Source organism: Humulus lupulus, chromosome 1 (genome assembly GCF_963169125.1).
Source record: "Humulus lupulus chromosome 1, drHumLupu1.1, whole genome shotgun sequence".
In the NCBI taxonomy this organism is placed as follows: domain Eukaryota; kingdom Viridiplantae; phylum Streptophyta; class Magnoliopsida; order Rosales; family Cannabaceae; genus Humulus; species Humulus lupulus.
The window spans coordinates 206,502,067-206,509,291 of NC_084793.1; the positions used below are offsets into that span (position 1 = coordinate 206,502,067).

Sequence of the window (7,225 nt, forward strand, 5' to 3'; positions counted from 1 at the left end):
TATTATTATGCCTCAGATTGTTTAATTAAGCATGATGAATGCTCTGTATCTTGATATTTGCTATATTATATATGTCTGTCTGAATTATCTGATTTAATATACTTGGCTTATGATTTAAGAGTGACAATAGTTCGATAAGCGTTGTTCGATAGCATTTACTTATAAGTCAAGAGTGGCAATAGCGCGCTAAGCACTGGTCAATATGGTTAGGCCTAATCAGGAGTGCATCATACACTTGTCCGACCCAATGGTCGTGGAATATTAAGTGCCAGGTACGCTTAGCTAGCTCGAAGGCTAGTTATACAGCGGTTAGGGCATTGGGCCACAGGGTGACTTATTAGTCCCATATCCTAGGGCTGGGCCCCAGTGTGATTTATTAATCATGTGTTTTGGGAAGCTGACCCCGGTATGATTCATTAATAATGTAATTAGGGCAGCTAGCCCCATATGACGTTGTAGGCATTTATAGGAATGGTATGCATGCATGATTAGGTTTATTACTGCTAGGCATGCCCATTGTGATTTGGTAATGTGTTATTAATTGTTTATGAGCATGTTTAAGTTTTCTTGCTGAGCCTTGGCTCATGGGTGCTATGTGTTGCAGGTAAGGGTAAAGGGAAGGTGTGCCAGCCATAATTTGGAGAGATTAAGTGGCGACGTGTACATATGCAACCGCTTGACCACCATGGCCAAGGTTTCTCATAGGAACTAGGGTTAAACCATATTTTTGCCGCATAGGTTGACGGGTTGTAACTTTTGAGTTGTAATTACCCCTTTGGAATTGTAAACGTTTATTATGGGATCCCATGTACAACTTAACATTTTAATGAAATAACTATTTTTTCACCAAAATTTTTAACCCTAAACCGTTAATCACGTTTATGGCCAAATGACTCGTTTAGCGAGCCTAACACTATTTAAAAAACACAGTGTAATGGTCCTGGTTATCCAGTGTGCTACAACTTGGTATCAGAACGTGCCAAGGTTAAGGGTTCCTGAAGACAGGCTGGGCATATACACTCACCATTAAAGAAAAGCTAAACTCAGGGTTTGGTAACTATTTATGTGGTTATGTGTTTAACTGCTTAGATAGGATATAAATGCCTTATCTACCTGCCTTATAGGTGGTATGAGATATTCTGATAGGGCTTGGCCCTTGGCTGTTTCATGAATGATAAAGAGGTGCTTGTTAGCATTGACATTTCTTGTGAATGCAAGGGAAACGCTTATTAGTGATCACTACAACAATATTTAGTATATATTACATTAAAGAATAGCATATATTTAGAAGTGCTATTATTGGTGGGGGATTAAAAACACACGGAAGACATTTTTTTGCGCCATATGAATAAAACTCAGGCGCCAAAATGAATTTTTTTTTGTTAGTCTCATCTGCCAAATTCCCTAAATCTAAGTTACCCTAAAGATTTCTCTCAGCCTCCATCTCTCACTCACGAAGACTCACTCCGCCCTCACGAAGTCTCTCTCTCGTCTCGTCTCTCCGCCCTCTCCGCCTCACGAAGTCTCTCTCTCGTCTCGTCTCTCCGCCTCACAAAGTCTTCTCAACTCATCTTTGCCTCACGAAGACTCGCTCCAGAGTGGAGCTCTTTCTCCGCCTCACGAAGTCACGCTCCAGAGTGGAGCTTCTCTGCCTCACGCCCACTATCTTAGGTTCGTTTCTCTCATCCCTGAATGAAAAAGAAAAGGATAGGAATATAGAATCACCTATAGCTAGGAATATGTTAGAGTATATTTGTCTGTATAAGTATTGAAAACTTAACCATTAATAAAGAAACTTAAAGCCCAATCGATAGAGAGGACTCCTCAAAATTTATCAAATATTTCATATCTCAACTTAAAAGTCACATGTCTAAGGAAAAGAACTAAGTAAAACAAAGAAAATTGGGTTTCCTGCTTGGGCCACTAAGTTCTCGGATTGGACAGTTAGACTTAGTGCTGGGAAAAATGACAGCTTTAGTTTAACTCTGAATATGATTCTTGCTGCAGTGGTTTATAATATTTGGAGGAATAGGAATAGATGCATTTTTTATGGGTTTTCACTGTCAGCTTATTGTATAGCCAAAGAGATTATTACTTTAGTTAAATATAGATTGTATATGGTTCATAGCAGGAAAGATGTCCCTCATCTCAAGCTTTTCTTAAGAAAGCTTCAAATGTATGTAATGTGAGGGTGGGTTCTTGATTGGATTGTATTGGTTCTGTTTGGGCAGTTTGCCTTTGTGTATATGCTTGTTTGTTCACCTTGGTTGTCATTACTTTTATAATTCTGCATTTTTTTCTTTGTTATTGCTTGTTTAACTTTCAAGAAACTTAAAAAGATGCTAACCAAATAAACTGCCTTGTAAAGGTCACCCTCGAGTAGGTGCTGAATTATGTATCAAGTCATGTGTCTTTATGCTTTTCCTTGAATCTAAGTTCTAGCCTATGTGGCTCATTAGTTTGTTACTTGACATTAGCTATATATCCAATAGTAGTATAGTATAAACTTTTGGACCATATAAGTTATAAGGTTATACCTTTAAAGATGATGGATCACAAAACTATCATATATATGACGATCATCATCACAATAGTACTAATCTTTTCAGGCTTTGAATATCTCACATAACTGGAACTTCACTACTATAATACTAACTATACATAGTGAGTGTTCCCATCTATCTTTATAAGTCTCTCAATATAATATAAAGATTCATATTTGAGCAAAAGACTACATTATTACAACATGCAATTATTTACTCCAATATGTATATCAAATTATATCAAAGTCATAAAATTTGAAAGTGTCAAATAAATTTGTTTGCTATACTTTGGTATCTTAATATTTTTTAAAATAATTTGATATTTTAGTGTATGGAATTAGCCCGGAGCATTGGAAAAGTTTGCTATTAATTGGAAAAGCTTCAAATGTATGTAATGTGAGGGTGGGTTCTTGATTGGATTGTATTGGTTCTATTTGGGCAGTTTGCCTTTGTGTATATGCTTGTTTGGTTACCTTGGTTGTCATTACTTTTATAATTCTATGATTTTGGATGAACATACAAATTATAAATGATGAATAAAATAAATATATATGTCGTCATGACCGGGAATTTTATACAATTGAATATAGTTTATGTAAGTAATAAATTTGAATATTGAATATTGTCCGAGCCAATCAATTTTTGTCAAGACACAATACAAATTTCAATTGAGTGTTTGTTTGAACTTGATTTATTAATAGAGCTCACCATGATGAAGTGAATCTTCTCTGTACATATAACCTTGATCTAGCTTTCTATGTTTGTTATTGAACCAACAATATACTTATCGCTACTTTTAATAGACTTGTGAAACCCATGTCTATACATTGTCTTATACATATACATAATTCCTCTTGTTTTAATCTTATTGTGCTGTGAAATCATTTTCCCTTGCTTATACTCTTTATGCCTGGCATAATTCTTTTATCATTTCATCTCTTTAGGTACAATGTAGCAATTAAGTGTGCAACTATTACTCTTGCTGGGCACTCCTAACCAAAGTAAATCTGAATCTTTCTATTTTATTTCAATATCTTGCCCTAACTTCTCTCTATTCAATTCTATTTAAGATTTTGTTTTTAGAAATTGTAAAATGTTGTTGAGCTGTGGGGTAAACTCTTTCTTCCTTGGCTTTCATTCATTAGAGTTGGTGTTTGATTTTTTTGGGGTTATTTCAGTTTTACTTGAACAAATATAATTATCTTATTAATTTATTTAGTTCTTACTTCAACAAACAGCTTTAATACAAGTAAATGATTTATGGGTTGTTGGGGATTAGTTGGATGATTTATATATAGATACATGTGTGTTCTTAGCTTCAGGTTGAGCATTTTTCTTAAATAGTCACTGTTTGTTCTTGTTTGGAATCAAAATCCCTACTATATATCTTAATAAGTATGGATGAATCTCAATGAGTCATATTTATATAATTATTTTTGCATCTTATGTATGCTCATTCCCATATATTGATTTGTTCAAGCACTAATTGAAGTTGTTAAAAATCATGTGTCAAGTTTTTTTATTTATTTTTTATGAAAAAAGGAATATATTCACCAAAACAAACAAATACAACCAGCTCAAAACCAACTCAAAAGGCTAACAGATTATAGGCATTTAATAAGAGCAGCTAGAGAACAATTCTGCCTTAGGACTTTTTGACTTAGCCTACCATTCAATCTATAATTCATAGCCTACTTAATCAACCTCGCTATATACAAAGGAGTATAGGAACAGACAGAAAAAATGCAAGAGTTCCTATTAAACCACACACCATAAACCGCAGCAGCCAAAACAGCAATAGAAAAGCTGTGCAGAAAACTCTTAGGCTTCCTATCTAACCATTCTTTCCAGCCAACATACTGAAGAGGCCAAATACCAGAACCCAGCCACCCTTTGAGCAGAGCCCAAACTTGCTGGGAAAACCAGCAATCAAAGAAAAGGTGCTGATGCGATTCCTCCACCTGCTCACAGACTGGGCACAACACAGAAGCAATAGAAACTTGGCACCTCACTAAGTCTTGCACTTTTGAAATATGGGGTTAATCTCACTTTAATCTCATTGTAGGTGGATTTACTTTTGGCTGCTTATGGTTGCTGCTTGTGGTCTTTTCATCAGTGAAGAAGCTTTAAATATATGGGTCTGTCTTCTGTTCTTGTACTTCTGTTTCACATGCTCAAGAAATTTTCTTGCTCCTTTTGGTAAAATTTGTGTGTTTCATGGTTCCATTGTATGCCTGAATTCTTATTTAGAGTAAATGATTTAGGTTGGCATATCTATAGCAAAAAAAAGCTAACTTTGGATGGGTCATGGAAGTCTCTTGCTGAGTACTTTTCTAGGAATGTTGGATACATAACATTGACGATTTTTTGGGTGTACTAACAAAGGTACATATCATATGTGTGCGTGTGTCCCTGAAATCTATCACTTCTTTTATCTAGGAGGTATGTTTTTCAACCTGATTTGAGTATCTCTGTTTTGGTAGGGTGTTTTCATAAATCCAGCCTTCATTGAGCCATTTGGACTTACTTTAATTGAGGTGATTATTTTTAACTTTGGTTTCAGATATTGATTAATGTGAAGTCCAACATGATCTCTTTTATTTATTCTACAAAAGGGAAATAAATTACTAATACAGAAATAAAAAAGTTAAATAATGCAATTTGGTGGTGCTACTGTTTTGTGTTCTCATTAACAGTTGCAAAACATTTTTTTTATTAATCCAGACTTATTTTTTTTGTCTCTGTTACAGGTTATTACTCTTGAGGATGTAATAAAGGGAATTAAGGTATAAAATTGCTTGAACTCTTATTTATTATGGCAACTTTCCTTAACCAAATTTCTATGGTCTATTATTGTTGCAGATCATGAGGGAGACTTTGATATATTTGTCACATCTTGATCACGAGGACACGGAAAAGCTGGTATGGGTTTATGGAAAATAAAGTAGTAAATGTATTGAAATATTTTTCATGTTTTCTATTTGTACCAAAGTTAGTACAAGCTTGTGTTAGCTATAGTTTTTATTTATATTTATGTCTAATAATATTTCTGTTATGATGTGACCTATTTTGAGTGGAAATTTCTTTCAAGTCATGTGGCTGCAGCTTGGGGGCTGCTGATAGTGAATAGTTTGAGGAAAAATATGAGTGGGGAATTTCTTTTATTGCCCATTCAATTGAAATTATTTTCTGCATGTATAATTATAATGGAACACCTTGTTTCTATCTTGTCAGACACTTGCAGAGAAAATGTGTCATTTGATTGTGTTATATATTATTTTCATTATAATTTCTATCTTATGCTGTATATTCTTCTTGTATGATGCAGATGCTAAAGAAGCTAAGCAAACAATTAAGTGGCGAGGATTGGAATTGGAACAACTTAAACACATTATGTTGGGCAATAGGGTCTATATCTGGTTCGATGATGGAAGAACAAGTACATTTTTAACTTACCTTATAAATGTTATATCTACTCATTTTCTATTTGTGGTCACTACTTATACTTTCTGATTCAACTATAAACTCATCATTTACTTCTCGAGATATTGTCTACGTCCCACCTCCCTAGTTGTGATAATAGTTTACTTGGCATTTCTGTTTTGACTACAAAAAAATGTTTATTCTAATCAAAGATAGTCACATGTGTAAATTTGAGTAAATTTGAGAACTATGAGAAACTTGGTTGGAGGTATACAACCAGTACTTTTTTGAAATCTTGTACATAATCCTCCTCTCTTTCTGCAGGTATGTTGTGGACAGTACCCGAGGTTTCTAAGAGCTCACTGGAAGTTCCTAAAAACTGTTGTGAACAAATTGTTTGAGTTCATGCATAAGACACATCCTGGTGTTCACGTTTTTGTTCTGTTGTTGTTTTCTTGTCTCATTAACAGTTGCAAAACATTTGCTTGAACTCTTATTTGTTATAGTGTCACTAAGTTTTTTTATTTGTTATAGCTAGCTTATTAAGTATATTATAATTAAGGAATCATGAATGGTGTCTCACATTCTTTGCAGCAGCACTAAAGGCCCTTCTGTGGCTTATATCTAGCTTTAAAGTTTGCTTTAAAGTTGGGGTTAGAACAAGGGCTATAGACACCAACAGGTAACTAGTACAAGATCAAGAAACTAAGGCATATTTATAATAGTGAGTAATACTATGTACAGCAATTAGTAAAAACATATTCAGTAATATTATTAGTGAATCTTTCTTTTTCAATACTACATATATATGGATATGGCACAATGCTTCCTGTACTTCTAGTGGCCTTTTGACCTTGTTTGGTTGTAGGCATGTGTTAATTTCATTAACATGTGTGTATAGATTCTTGTACTTTTTATTTATAACTTTGGCCACTATATTATAACTTAGAAACACTTAGTCTGGATCAAATTCAAGGTGTTGAGCTTTTTATTTCACCTTCATTCAATTAAGAAATTGAGTTACTTCATATTATTTTCATTCGCTGCCTACATATATTTAAATTTGTCCAGCCACTGCTTAACTGGCCTTTTCTTTTTATTTGCTCATAAGTAGTTGCTTCAACTAAATTGGGGAAGATATTGAACTCCTATGCCATATTGGCCATGAAAATGTAAGGACTGTTAAGAATTAGAATAGCTCCTTAAGCTCTTAGCCATTTGAACTCCTTTAGCGATTTAGCCATTTGAACTCCTTAAGC

At 34.2% G+C, this 7,225-nt stretch overlaps 1 long non-coding RNA gene across 1 annotated transcript; it reads left to right on the forward strand.

Annotated features, from left to right (window-relative positions):
- The first annotated feature begins 4,925 nt into the window (after positions 1-4,925).
- LOC133825408 (uncharacterized) lies at positions 4,926-5,981 on the forward strand. The gene is made up of 4 exons (XR_009888615.1): positions 4,926-5,080; positions 5,294-5,329; positions 5,406-5,465; positions 5,872-5,981. It is a non-coding gene; the product is annotated as an uncharacterized LOC133825408 (long non-coding RNA).
- Positions 5,982-7,225: the final 1,244 nt, after the last annotated feature.